This window comes from Lissotriton helveticus, chromosome 4_1 (genome assembly GCF_964261635.1).
Source record: "Lissotriton helveticus chromosome 4_1, aLisHel1.1, whole genome shotgun sequence".
NCBI lineage: Eukaryota > Metazoa > Chordata > Amphibia > Caudata > Salamandridae > Lissotriton > Lissotriton helveticus.
Genome location: NC_136063.1, coordinates 202317829 through 202332945, shown reverse-complemented (window position 1 = coordinate 202332945; position 15117 = coordinate 202317829).

Sequence of the window (15117 nt, the reverse complement as noted above, 5' to 3'; positions counted from 1 at the left end):
CCATTTTAAGGTCAAACACTTTAGTAACTCCAGCATTTATTCTGTGTAGTGATTTATCCCTCACTTTACAAGCACGTCACTAGGGATGTACATGTACTGTACGTATTTATGCAGTTGTGACTTTGAAAATTGCATGCTTGGCTTAAATACTAGGCACATGCTTAGATTTCAGGAGCTTTGTGAATTAGGTCCAATGCATTTTCGGGTAGCGGGTACGAATATATATCGTCCATTATCCCAGGCTCAGCTAAGCTCATCTTTTCACACTTGACTTTAAATTTGAAGCCCAAAAATGACAAAGACAGCAGCAAGCTCCCTACAGAGCTTTCTGTCATCTCATTTTAGAAGGGTTTTCTCGTCGCCCCATGCTGTGGGATTTTGCTCTGATTAATGATGCCAGTCAGTGATACATGATTTTTGTTATTATTCCTAAAGACGCCTATTAGGTGAAGCTAGGACAGGCTTACCCTGCAATTACTCTTACTAGCAAGAAACCCGTGCTCCCCTGTCTCTGCCAGAACTCGTCTTTGTGATATAATTACATATGATCTATCGACACACTGTAATTAATGTGTGTTTTGTGATTCTGATCCTTAAAATAGCTCTCATTGTCTTGTCTGCAAAAACCTCCAATTCTTCTGTCTGATTTACTCACTGCCCATGCGTCGCTTTACGCTTTCCAGGTGCTACAACAAGCCTCTCAAATGCGGATGGATTGCCCATTTGGAAGCATAACATAGTCGATAAATATCCCTGCGCCACGCGCTTCTGCACTTCCTGTCCTTAATTCAGCTTCACTCATTGCTGATCGAATCAGGAAACAGCCGCGTGCGCGAGCTTTCTATTAGGCCCTGAGGGGCTGATTTACTAACAACCAACTCATGAAAGGCAACGCAGCAGGGCAACGTGCTGCACTGCGTTGTCTGACAGGGAGAAGGCAGGAATGCACCATATCTACTAATCTTAACCCCTTCCACGCGGGACTAATTACCCCGCGGTGCATGGGGGGCCGCGCGCGGCTCTGGGGTGTTCGTGACAAGCCCAGCTCGTCATGCTGCACAGTGGAGCTGTGCTCGTGACGAGCTGGACTCGTCACGACTGCACCCACTCCTTTAGAACGCCCGCACAGGCGGGGAATTAGCTGCGCGTGGGAGGCTGCGGCAGTTATGACGAGCTCAGCTCGTCATGAGCATAGCTCCAATGTGCCTCATGACGTGCTGAGCTCATCATAAGCATGGAAGGGGTTAATACATATCTTAGTAGATTTGGGGCATTCCTTCCCTCTCCATGTGCTTACGCACAGAGTGCAGCGTAACACAAATGCAGACACCGTTGTGCCGTGGTGCAAGGGTGCCTGTGTTACCACCGAGATTGTTTTTGTGCAGGATGCAGCATTCATAGAAATAGAAAAAAACCAAGGAGAAAAAAACAGATTCCAGGGTAGGTGCAGCATTTTGGCGCATTCCCATGTTTACTACTTTTAGTAAACCTGGGAATGTGCTAAAGTCCGTAGGTGGATGTGCAGAAACACTCAAGCTCTACCCATGGAACGCCTTCCCAATGCAGAGTAACACAAGAGTTACTAAGCAAACAGAGCCAGGCAAGGTGGCTTGGCAGGACTCAGTACATCTCACTGAAGCTCTTGCATTGCCTTGTGCCACCTTGTGTGATGCAATGGCAATGCAAGGGCTTCATAAATCTTTCCCAAAGTTCTTAGCTGCCTTCAGAAAAGCGAATTGTACTGTTGACAAGGTTAAAACAAATCCATATGTCTTTCGTTTCATAATACAAGTTATATAAACATTAGTATTTGCCCATAGAACAACTGCTATGAGTTTAGATATAATTTACAATCAATAGTGGCCTGAAACGCATTGCGAGTCGTAGAATGCTACTATGATGGTCAATATTTGACGTCTCAAAAGCCGTGCAGTGAAGCCATATTTGCGGCTGTCCTGCATGAGAAAGCAGCAGGGGCCACCGTCCTATGATGGATGAACCCCGGGGGTATTACTGAAGGAGTTTGCAGCCAGACTGTACCCATTGCCATGAGTGCTTTCAGGGTCCCCTTGAAAAATGTGTAACATTGAAAGTAGGGGTGGGCGGAACTCATAGAGATTCATTCCGTGTAATTCCACAGAGTTACATGAAAACTTTGCGAATTCAGCGAGCAGAAGGAAATCGGCACGTCACACTGCTCACACTCATTTTTAGCTCAGGGCAGGGCCGGACTGGCCATAGCGGGCACCGGGCAATCCCCTGGTGTGCCGCACGGGTGGGGGCCGGTTTTGGGCCCCTGGGGGCCATTTTTATTACAGGGCTGCTTTTTCAGCATAGCTGCAAAATCTTCCCTGTACCAAAATCGGCCAAAAACCGGCCCCGGCAAAGAGCTCGGCGGCACCTCCAACACCCCCAAGTGGGGAGCGGGGGCCGGCCGAGCACTTTGCCTAGGCCGGTTGTGGTTCCCAGTCCGGCCCTGGCGCTGGGAGCTTGTTCCACGCTGCAAAATCAGCAAGAATGGCAGCACATGGTGTGCAGAGGGCACTACTTCTTTACTGCCATGAGTGTAGATGTTCTACTTAAGTGGCAGCTTTCTTACCCAAACTGGCGCAACTGCCAGTGATAACTTGCTACTGAGAAAATCTTGCCAGGTGCCCTACTAGCACTTAAAAATGGCGGTAGGTGATGCCAACTCTCTCTCACCAACCTACTGTTGGCAAGCCGCGTGTGAGAAAAACTCCGCCCAACCCTAGTTGAAAGTCCCTCAAGTGATCAGCCTGTCAGTCCTTCGGATGGGACATACCAGAATGAGTAAATATCTGTGGCATGTACACCAAAGAGCACAACAACAAATCATTCACAAAAGTCAATTCCACTGCGCGAGGGATGATCCCACTCAGACAGGAATTGGACTTCGATCTGTGGTGGAATCCGCAAGATGAGGACGTGAAGGTACCCGGGATAACATAGCATGTTCAATCCTGCTCCTTATTCTAGCATTCTGGTCTAGTCAGTATGTTTTTCGGTGCAAGGTACTTGTCTCACAATTTCCCTAATAGTTGCTTTTTGTGGTTATAGATGTTGCTCGCCAATACAATTCTAGACTTTTAGTGATAGGAGCACTCCTAAAGGCACCCCCTTTCATGTGTGTGACTACCACCCAGATTAGAATCTGTCACTACTGCCCTGTTGGTACCAGCTGATCTATACTCATGGGGTACAGCTCTTTTTATTGCTCTCCAATGGGCAGACGGCAGTCTCCATACCTGTGCAAATCTATCTATCTATCTATCTATCTATCTATCTATCTATCTATCTATCTATCTATCTATCTGGGCATTTGTATAGCGCACTACTCACCCGGAGGGTCTCAAGGCGCAAATCAGCATGACCTGTATGTGTGTTTGAGAGAGAGCGAGAGAGAGACAGAGTGTTTGTGGGGAACAACTTGGACCAATGTTGGGTCACTGTGAAGCCAGGTTTATGTCTTGAAAAGTTGAGTACTAGGAGCTCAACAGGCCATAATGCAATGACAAAAAATGGGCCCCATCCTGTGGCTTTGTAGTAAAACAAACAGCTGTAATTGAGCTGCAGCAGACCCTTAGACCTTCAGAACCTGGTGCCACTGCACCTGCTGTACTATTCGTACATATGTCTCTCTGACTGGTGTGGATTTGCATAACTTTCAATGGAGGATCTGTTTGTCTCCCCTTATGATGCATGGAGTGAGTTCCACAGGGCTAAATGTGAGCTGGTGGTTTCCGGTGCTGGGCCCTGGCATTTATATCTCCTCGGCTCTAAATTTCTTCACCTGCGGTCGAAATTCCTGATACCTGTTCAATATAAATAAAACTAGCTGAGCCTGTGCCCTGTAATGACTGAGCAATGCGCCTATCTTGCTCTAACTCCCTGTTCCCAGCAGCACAGCCTGTTTCCTGCCCTGACTTCCTGTTCCGGCAGCATAACCTGTTTCCTGCCTTGACTTCCTGTTCCGGCAGCATAACCTGTTTCCTGCCCTGACTTCCTGTTCCCGGCAGCATAGCCTTTTTCATGCTCTACCTGCCTGTGCCTCAGCCTCACCTCCTGCGCTGTACTCTTGATGCCCTGGATGCCTCCAGTGCACGTCCCTGCCTTCACTGGAAGTACTACCCAGTGTTGCTGCACACTGCCCTGGGCCCCTTGGTGATCGAGCCCTGCGTTTGACGCCTGCGCATCTCCTCCATGCATTCATCACCCTGCCTTTGCTGTCTCTGTACTTCTCTTATTTACTGTGCCAAAGGCTGAGCCTAGCAACAGATGAGGGGCAGTCTGTCCCACACAAACGCACCTTACTATCCCAACTACCACACATATCCACCATCACCTACAAACAGTACACAACTCTATCCTATAACACTAACCAATCCACTCATCACTACCGCAACACCAAACAACACCATACATAACTACATCCCATTCAGACACACTCTCCCTGCTGAATAACACCTAACAGACCTTCCATCAGTTGTCCAACAAACACCCTCCTCTCCCTTCTACCATAATAACACTAATGCACAACACACACACTGCATCCCACCACACTTTCTAACTCTTGCAACACATATACTTTCAATGTAATTATGGATCTACATATTTATTACTTTCTTCTAATTTAGCATTTCCAATGCACTTCCCTATTTCTCAGCCTATACTTCCCTCAATATATCTTCTAGTCCAACCTTCTGACTCATCTCAAACTTCTTCTACTACTCCTTCCATTGTACTACCCTATCTCTCATCCTATAAATCTATCAATATATCCTCTATATTCACTCTCTCATTTATCCCAAACCCCATACCACTACTATGATTGCCAAAATAACCCTTTGTAGACTCTCTCCTACTCTACCCCTCCTTGTATCATCTGACACCTCTTTTACTATACCGATCCCCTAAAACAAACCTTTCTAAACTCTTTCCTCTGAGTCCTTCCTCCAAAACTCATTTTTACTTATCCAAAAGCCTCCTCCTATTGCTAAGACCTAAAAAAAAGAAAGAAAAAAAACGTTCACTCTTTTATCCCTCCACTATCCTTTTAAATCGAAATTAACAGACTAACATGTTCACTTCTCAAATTCCATATTAAACTATACTAATTTACTACACAAATAACTAAATAACATATCCACTACTCAAATTACTTCGTTTTTTTTTTTACTATACTAATTTTCAACAGTAATCCTTTATGGGTTCCGGAGTGGCGTGCTACTCACCACAAAAGCGATTCAACACCCATCAGGGGTAACAAGTGCTATATGAATGCAAATCTTTCTTCCCCTTTTATCCCTCCGCTATCCTTCTCACTCCAAGTAACTGACTAATATCCACCACTGAAATTACTTCATATTTCACCATATTAATTCACCACTAATCTTTTGTAGGCTTCCTGAATAGCGTGCGTCAACAAGCGCTATATAAATACAAACCATTTTCCTGCTCTACCCTTCTGCTATCATTCCAAATCCAAATAACTGACTAACTTATCCACCACTTAAAATGTACTTGCATGTTTTACTATACTAATTCAACACTAATCCTCTATGGGTCCCGGAGCAGCGTGCTACTCGCCGAAAAAGCGCTTCGACGCCTCGTCAGGGGTAGTAAGCGCTATAAAAATGGAATTACAATACAATGACCCTGGTCAATCACTGCCGTGCTCTCCAATCCATTCATCACAGCGCCTGCTGGACGCAGCATGAGTGAGCAGCTCATTAAATATTTGCAGCAGAGGGCTCACTTCTGAACTGAGGCCAGGCAGACAGGCTGTGAAAGCACAGGCGCAGGCAGACTTGGCAGGGGGGCATTTGAGGAATAAATGAAAGCGCAGACTTTGTGCTCGCCTTTGCTGCCTTCCCCAGTACACAGTACTGGACCTAAAACTGCCCTCTATGTGTTGTGCTCACAACCCACTCCATCTAATAGCAACAAGTGTGTATTTACCGGCCTGTTCACTTGTATTTTGGCTTTGATATTTGAGTGATAATGAACAATATACGCACTCATTATTACATTTGCTTTCTTTGGGCATCGGAGTGATGCAACGTAGATAAGGTGATAGCCATTCTGTCCACAGTGTCTTCTGGAACATATCCAGATTATATTTGTAAAGTCTTCCAGCAGGATATTCAATCCAAGGGCCCGATTCACAGAACTAATTTAAGACAAAATCCTAAACTTACTACCATTTTGGTATTCATAGAAAGCACTTACTCATTTTGGTATTCACAGAAGGCACTTACTCATTTTGGTATTCACAGAAGGCACTTACTCATTGATGAGTAAGTGCCTTCTGTGAATACCAAAATGAGTAAGTTACTCATTTTGGCATTCACAGAAGGCAATTACTCATTGATGAGTAAGTGCCTTCTGTGAATACCAAAATGAGTAAGTGCCTTCTGTGAATACCAAAATGGTAGTAAGTTTAGGATTTTGTCTTAAGTTAGTTCTGTGAATCGGGCCCCAAGTGTTTTTCAGAATGTTGCCACATTCACTCACTGCATCTTGCGTGTTGCAAGCAGGGATGTAGCTTAGGGGGAGTGGATGGAGTGAGATCACCCACCTGAAAATATTTAGTTGGGCTTGGCCTGGCAGTGCCAGTCAGTTCGGTTGTCTGCATAGCATTCAGCAGACCATGTCTGCCAGTGTGTGCGCTCCAGTTGCTGAGCATACGGGGACCAATACTGTGCAGCAGGCGGGAACAGACGATTAGTGGACAACTGGACTACTGGCCTTATTATTTACAAGTTCAGCCTCCTGGGGACCTTCCATGACCCGCCATCACCCCAAAGCTCTGCATAGAGCTGTAGCGAAGGGGACCCTTGATGGTTCTGTTGCAGTTGTCAACTAAGTGGACTTTTATCATCCATGATATGCAAGCAGTAGTATATTTTTGATTTTGGCTGCTTTCACATTGAAAGCATGTAAACAGTGGGTATTACAATGGTACAATTGAGGGGCACCAAGAATGTAGCTGGACGGACACCTGGAAAAAGTGGCAGCGGGCTCCTAAGAAAACGTTAGAGCACCGGGACAAATTAAGCACTGGTCAGTTCCACAAGGTCAGCTGGGAGGTGAGACACCTGAAGAATGGATTGTGGTCAGGGGCATGACCTTTGAAATCCCCCTAAACAAAGGAGAAGTACTGCCTGCCCATCCCCCACAACCTGTGTCCTGATCTGCAGAAAACGCTTGTGCCCAGCAGCAGCTCTTGATTGGGATGGAAGTTGTCCGACTCTGATATACACAGCCTGTGATACCTGCCATCCAGATGAAACTACAATGACCGTGCACTGTTGATATCTGGGTGCCACTGAATCGTAGAACACCTGCCTTTAAACGTTTGGTTTCTTCCAAAGATGTTTAGTCCAATTTAAATCTTTATGGGCACACAGCATGGCCCCAAGAGCCACTTTTTCTGAATTAAAGCTTCTCCAGTTGGCCAGGTCAGACTTCAACTTTTGATTTAAAGAACAGCAAGGCTTGGGCCAGAAGTAGGATAACTAAACCATCTCTGCTGCAGGAGCAGGGAATATACCCCATGACTGTCGTGTATATGCTGCTGTACCCTTAAAGGAGGAGGTTCTCTGCCCAGTGTGTGGAGAAACTGCATTGGTTCAGCTTAAAGCTCCATGCCTACCTGTTCGAGGTGCTGTCATAAACAAATTTGATCTACAAAGCTCTATCAAGATTTGTGACCTGTTGCCCACCCTTTTCTAAGACCACATAGAAAAGAAAGTTGATTTCTCGTCTGATCTTCAAAGATAGATTGCAACTTCATGATAGAAGGTGAGCTTAGAGAGAGTAGGGTCAGCTAGGGTTGACTGTGGTGTCAAGGCGTGGACTGCCTGAGGCCTCTCTCTTCTCTCTCTGCATCTCCCACAAGCCCTGTTTGCTGAATCCCAGCATGTGGCTTGTCTGTGACCTGGAATGACTTCTGACCTTCACCTGCACTGACTCCCCGAAGCTGATCACCTGCTGCGGTGCAATAATCTCCAGATTACAAAAAACTAACCTATGCCATGCAGTTTGCATGCAGCTTTTTGATGGCAGTTCATAGGTCATTTTGCTATTTTAGGATTGTAATTTATGAACTGCAAGTAACAAAAGGGTCCCTGTGACAAAAACAGTAACCCACTGAGCAAACAGCATAAAGTACGGTTCTGTGGTCTGTATGGTACAACCTGCATTATTTTATGATGAGTCAAAACTGCCACTAGACAAAACTCTAATCTCTCTCTAGCAGGAACATTAATTACCAGAATGTTCTTGCCATTTTTATTGTTGCCTGAAAACTAGTGGACACACAAGGAACTCTGCAGCTAGTTCTTTTAACCCCTTGACCGTGGCGCAAATTCCACCGCGGTGTTGGGGAATTAATGAGTGGGCGGGGTTCGGACGGCCCCCGGCCGTCCTCCGCACATGCCCACTGTGACGTCGGACGGCCCCCGGCCATCCGACGCATGCAAGGGGTTAAACCCATACGTTATTTCTCAACACAGTGCTCTCCATGGTCAGTGTCATGTGTGACTGCGCTGGTTGCCCCACCCTTAAGCCAATCCTGAATATACTCAGATTCTGTGCATGGCTGCTCCTTCTTTGTAAGATCTGTTCAAGTGAACCCCGGAGAACGCAGGTATAGTCAGGTTAACCATAACAGTAAGGGCTGGATTTACTAATCTTTTATACAACCCAGGGTAGCAAGACAACTTGCTGTGCTGGTTGTCTGAAAGGTAGAGAGCAGTAAGGCACCATATCTAGGAGAATCAACCTTGCTAGCTGCACCTTACCACCGGAAGATCAAACAGTCATTTTTGGCCCTTAGATTTGGAGAAATACCCACGCTAGACCTTATGCCAAAATGGAGGCTGTCCAGTGAAAGTGAAGACCAGCCTGCCGTCTTTGCCACCAGGGACCTGAATCTTTGCTTCACATTGTCTGTGTTTGTCCCACTTCGATGGTTCAACGAAGAGCTTTATTAACGCAGGAGTTCCTTGAACGGGGAATTAGGAGATGCAAGCATGCACTGGTGGAGTCCATGGACCCAATCAGCACCTGCTGAACATTAGACTGACTCAGTTTTTGATTTGTTTTAAGAAAATGATCAGTTAACAGGATATGTGATGTATAATCTGGAGGTGGTTCCTGAATGTAATTTTAAATTGTAATAACTCGGAAACGTTTCATCTTAACCGAGCATGCCCAGTAACTGTGAATAACGGGCTGCTAGGGACTGAAACTAGTAGTTCCCTATCCCGTTAGACTCAGATAACTACTTTACCTATTTCTGTACTTTTAATGATGTGAATTCTTGCAAAATTGTTTTTAATGGTGGGTCTCACAGTCCGTTTGGCACTGTATTCATACTTCTCTTTATCCTGCTTATGGGCATTTTTAACTACAGATATTAATTTCCTTAAGGGACTTCTTTATCTGTGTGGAAAGCTTGCTTTTGTAGACATCAAGGTAGTGAACGATTCCTGTTTAGTCACTTTTTATCTAACATAGATTAGTGTTTGGTATCCCGATTTAAAACTCTAGAAAGGAAAGTTAAGAAAGCAAAGGGTATGTAGCGTGAAGAGTTGAGGTTGTATTAGTTGTATGACATACAAGCTTTTTATCTATTTACCTTTTTATTCGTTATGTACTGTTAACCGTGTGATTTTGTTTATGGTATTTATTGACTAAAAACGAAACGTTTACTGAAAAAATGTACTTACATTTACTTACTAAGATATGGTGCACTTCTGCTCTCTCATAGTGCTAACGCACTTCAGGCAGCCAGGGGCCGTTTCTCCATTAGGACTGTGGGGCTGCACCCCTCTGAAAATTCCTACACATTTACATTAAAAAATATAAAATAGATCAATTTATTTAGAGATACGATCGTGTCTCTAAATAAATTAATGTATTTAAGTCTGGGTTGTCTGTTTCAGGCTGCCTGCCCCGCCTCGCTCTGAAGCAGGAGACGGAAGACAGGCAGTAAATTAACTTACTTAGCGTGATTCACAACGCTGGGCTTTCTGTTTTAAAGCCCTCCATTGCCATTGGGGTCTCTGGTTGTATGCACACTGTAGGCCAGTGACGCAATAAGCGTCACGGTTTCAGGCGTAGGAGACTTCATCCCTGCGTGATTTCAGACATCCGTCATTCAAAGACATAGATCCCACCCTTCTGTCATACGTGAGAGTGGATACAAGTACTTCTGATCCGATGCCTTGTTCTCGGTAATGTTAAGTGATTGCAAGCTAAGGTTGAGTTCTGTACATTGTGCAGAGACCCCTCATCACTCTAACCTCCACCACTGTGACACCACAGGCCCTCGCTGCACATTGCTCTTGCACATTGCTCGCTGCTTTAGAAATGGAGCTGCAGCATTTGCTCCCTTGTGAAATGGATCCAAATAAGGAGCAGGGTTCGCTCCTGTTACCTTGCAAAATGGATCCAAATATCCAAGTCAGGCCCAAAGCGAGAGATATGTGCCTACTGTGTAACATGTGCTTACAGTGGCCAGTTCTCTGGTGTATGGCATTAAAACTGGCCCTGTGTACATGCCCTAAGTTAACAGTAAATGCTAAAAACGTGGATTGACTTGCAAACAATGAATGTTAAAAAACTTCGAGGGAATGCATTTGAGCAATTTAGTTCCTCTTATTTTACATGCTTTACTTAATCTTGCATTCCCCACGAGTTAGCTATTTTATAATGTTGTTTATCTGTATTTTTTTCAGTCCATACTTTGAAACTTGAGCCATGTCAGGTGTTTGAGGGGCTTTGATTGACTGCTCATACACTAACGGTAAAGCCAAACAAAGTTCCTGTGAGTGGGTTGGCCTCTGCAGAGCACGCAGAGCAATGTTTGTGTATTCCATTTGCAACTGAAATTCTGTGGATATGTGTGTGAAGGGGTACAATAAGGTTAAAATATTTGCAAGGCAAAAGTAAGACACATTAAAGTGCTTAAATTTGAGGGAGTGCAGTGCACGTTGGGGGCAGTGAAGTGACAGAGATGCAAGGAAGGGCATTTGGGGAAAAGAGGAGGCTGAAGCGGAAAGAGAGGGCATTGAAGATGTGCAGATCGACAGCATATGCAGGGAAAGAGGATTCATATCTAACATAAAGCACACATAATTGCAGGCCAAAACTCCTTCCAAAGGCCTCAATGCTATTTAATTCACAGACTCACTATTTCAGAATTTAAACATTTCCAATGGTAATTATTTATGAGAAATGACTCAGTGACAAAGACAATCATACTGACAGGCTTTAGGCGTATGTCAGTTGCTGTGCTATTTATCTGGATAAAAGTACATCTCAGAGAGAAACCAAAATACTGGTCTGATGGTACACTATGGGAATCACAGAAATGTATTTGGCATGTTCCTTTATAGAGAGTGCTCACTTTTTTCATCTCACTTAAAGACCTGTCTGCACATATTTCTATATGACTGGTGCTTATCGAAGTCTGGTTAGAGCATATTTTTCCAAAGTTAATGCTGCATGCAGTGCAAGACACTGGGCAAGCATACATTTTAAAGGGCTAAAGTTGTCAGGCAGAACAATGTACACTGTACAGTGACTGTTGAACAACTTATGTAAGAAGATATGGAGCAGTTTTAATGTGTTTAATACTTCAAGACTATACGTTCCCACTGCTTAAAAGCCTTGCTTTATCGCTACATTCATTTGCTATAAAATGCACCATTTGCCAATCTTCATTTCATTTCTTTCTCAGGAGAGGGACTCCCCCTGGACCCCAGGTTTGTCCATAAAACTTGTTCACATCGCTTACTATATAAAAATCATGCCCATTAAATCTGCGCAGATTGCACGGAGTTCTTGCTAGGGCGCATACCTTACAAGAACCGGCCGTACTAGCGTCACTTGATTCTACGATGGCTTTTGATACGGTGAAGTGGCCATATTTGTGGGCTGTTTTAGCTAAATTCGGTTTTGGTCCTGAGTTCGTTAGCTGGGTACGGCTCCTGTATACCGAACCTCTGGCCCAAGTTGTTGTGAACAATCGAGTCTCGGCGCCATTTTGTCTTGGGCGTGGCACTAGACAGGGATGTCCGCTATCCCCCCTTCTGTTCTCGCTGGCTCTAGAGCCCCTGGCGGCTTGGATCCATTGGGAGCCCTCGATAAAGGGTATCCGTTGGTCCCCGCAGTTGGAAGATCGGATTTCTTTATATGCCGACGACATATTACTTTATCTGACTTCGCCCAAGAAGTCCCTTAACGTTGTCTGCGATGTTTTAACCTCCTATGGTAGGAACTCGGGATTGAAAATAAATTGGACGAAGTCCTATCTTTACGTGTTGTGCGGCGAGGTCCCCGTCCTGCCTCGTAATTGTCCTATACAGAGAGCTATACAATTCAATATGATAAGAACTTTCTTCCTCCACTGGCCCGCTTGAAAAGCGATGTGGCAGGCTGGAAGAAACTCCCGCTGTCGCTGTTAGGACGTGCGGCCCTGTTTAAAATGATGTCTTTGCCCCGGTTCCTCTATGCCCTTCCAAACACTCTGGATGTGGTACCAGCTAGTTACTTTTGGGAGGTGGAGGGATTGCAGCGTAGTTTGCTTTGGGACGGTCGATCACGTATAGCGCTGGCTAAGCTGACGCTCCCATGGTACGACGGGGGAATTGCCCTCCCCGATATTAAAAGATACTACTGGGCGTCTCAATTGGGAGCTATAAATCATGGAACCTATGGGTCCAATGCGGATCTGGGCTATGCAATGGATAGATGGCTGCTCCCTGGTGGTAATTACAACAGAGCGCTGTATACTAGATCTGTGGAGAAAAGTTTAACGGGCCCGACAAGAGTGGCAGTACGTATATGGCACGATGTTACCTGTCCATTGGGATGGAAAAACCGTTTGACTCTGGCTACCTCTTTATTTGGTTCGGATAGGCTGGGCCGGTTGTGGAACACGAAGGGTTTTGATAGATGGGACTTGATAGGAATTTCTATTGTGGGCGATGTCTGGACGAAGGGAACAATGAAGTCATTTGTGGAACTACAGACTGAATATGATTTGAATGGGACGGAATATTTTTCGCTATGCGCAGGCATGCACTGAAGTCGATATCCCCCGAGGGGGAGATTATACCAAAATCATCCCCATTAGAAGACCGAATATTAGATGGGCATCTACCAGAAAGGACCATCACTCATTTATAAAAAATTGATAAATCACAGAGCTGATCTATTGGCAGAATTAAGGAACAAATGGACGCAGGAGGGTGTTGAAATAGACGATGAAGACTGGCAATCCGCGGTTTCTTCCCCATAGGAAGTCGCAATCCCGGCGAGATTGAAACTCGTCCAATTAAAAATTTTGCATAGGGTCTATGTCACCGGTCCTCGTCTGATTATAATGGGGTTCTCAGAAGATGGCTTGTGTAAGCGTGGATGTGGTCAGGTGGGAACGCTTTTCCATATACTGTGGGAATGTCGATATATGGTGGAGTACTGGAACAGGGTACATACTGTTATGCATGAAGTGACGGGTGTGCAGCTCTTACCAGAAGCTGGGAGATGTTTATTAAATATTTGGGAGCCCACAGACCTAAACGCTGCACAAATTTGATGGGTCACTCTTGGGGTCATGATTGCAAAGCGGAATATTGCACAGCTCTGGGGGTCTGCTAGGCCACCTACGATGGACGGATGGAAAGAAAGTATGGATTGGTGTATGTTCCGTGAAAAAACTGTCTACCTAGCTAGGGGTCGCCCTCGAAAGTGGAACAGTATTTGGGGCCTTGGAACCAATATAGGGGAAATATTTCATACATAAAAACAAAGGTGCACAACACAATTCTTAAACTACAATTCTAATAATCACAGACGTAGATTTTCTTTATTCCAAAAGGGTGTACAATCAAAACACGGGTTTTTGCAGCCGACGCGTTTCGTCCACTAGGGACTTCTTCAGGGCTGCCATAAAAACAAACATATAAACATACAATAAAAATCTAAGTTAAAAAGACACTTGGTCATAGAAACAGCCATGCTTTATTACAAATAATACCCTACAAGTTATATTATTTCAATCGACCAGAATGGTCACACTCATTAGAACCTATGCAACCAGTACCATCCCTATTATAACATACTGTTTTTGAAACAAGGGGAAGAAAAAACAAAATAACATATCCATCATCGTACATAGTCTTAATACAGTAAGCAATACGGCTCAATGTCCTTGTCATTTTATTGAGCATCTGCACATCTGTCAACCCCAGACACCCATATGGGGGCCAGTGGCAGTATACTGAGTGTATAATGGCGTGGGCAACACTATCCTCCTAAGAGAAAAAACTATCCTGTCCTCAATTGGTTCAAAAAAAACTTCCAAGCCCAACAGGTTTCTATTTGTAAACCGTCAGTTATCTGATACCGCCTGCTATACAAAACTCACTGACAATCCCATTGCCAGATTGGTAACCCATATAAATATTAAACTAGCGGACTGGCGGGAAACAGGACTATTAAGTGAAGAGGAATACAGATATCTGGCAGTCTCTGATCCAAACTATCCCTGTATATACATCCTGCCTAAAATTCATAAGGGCGGCCCATTTCCACCTGGCTTGATATGGGCAGACAACATGTTGTTTGTCACCATGGACGTTGCAAGTCTTTATACTTGTATAAAGAAGGAGTTTGGTATGAACGCATTGGGCTTTTTCCTGGGCCAGAGAACAGCGGATCACTTACTTCATAATGAAGCTTTAATGGAAATGACAGATATCATCCTGTCAAAAAATGTCTTTCTCCATGATTCGGTCTGGTTCCAGCAGGTACAGGGCACGGCAATGGGATCCAGGTTTGCTCCCGCTTACGCCGGCCTCTTCATGGGCTCCTATTTTTTTAACAGATTGACTCATCTGGAACAATCTTGTTCCTCATCTCTTGCAGAAATGTATTGAAACTGTGGGCACCCCATCTTTTTATGTGAGTTTCTACTACTTTAAAAGATAGAAAATTATGATTATATTGTTGATGTGAATAGGGCTTAGGCAGAGAGTTGTCTTGTTTCCATATCAAATGTTTAGTTACTTTCTGCAATTTCTT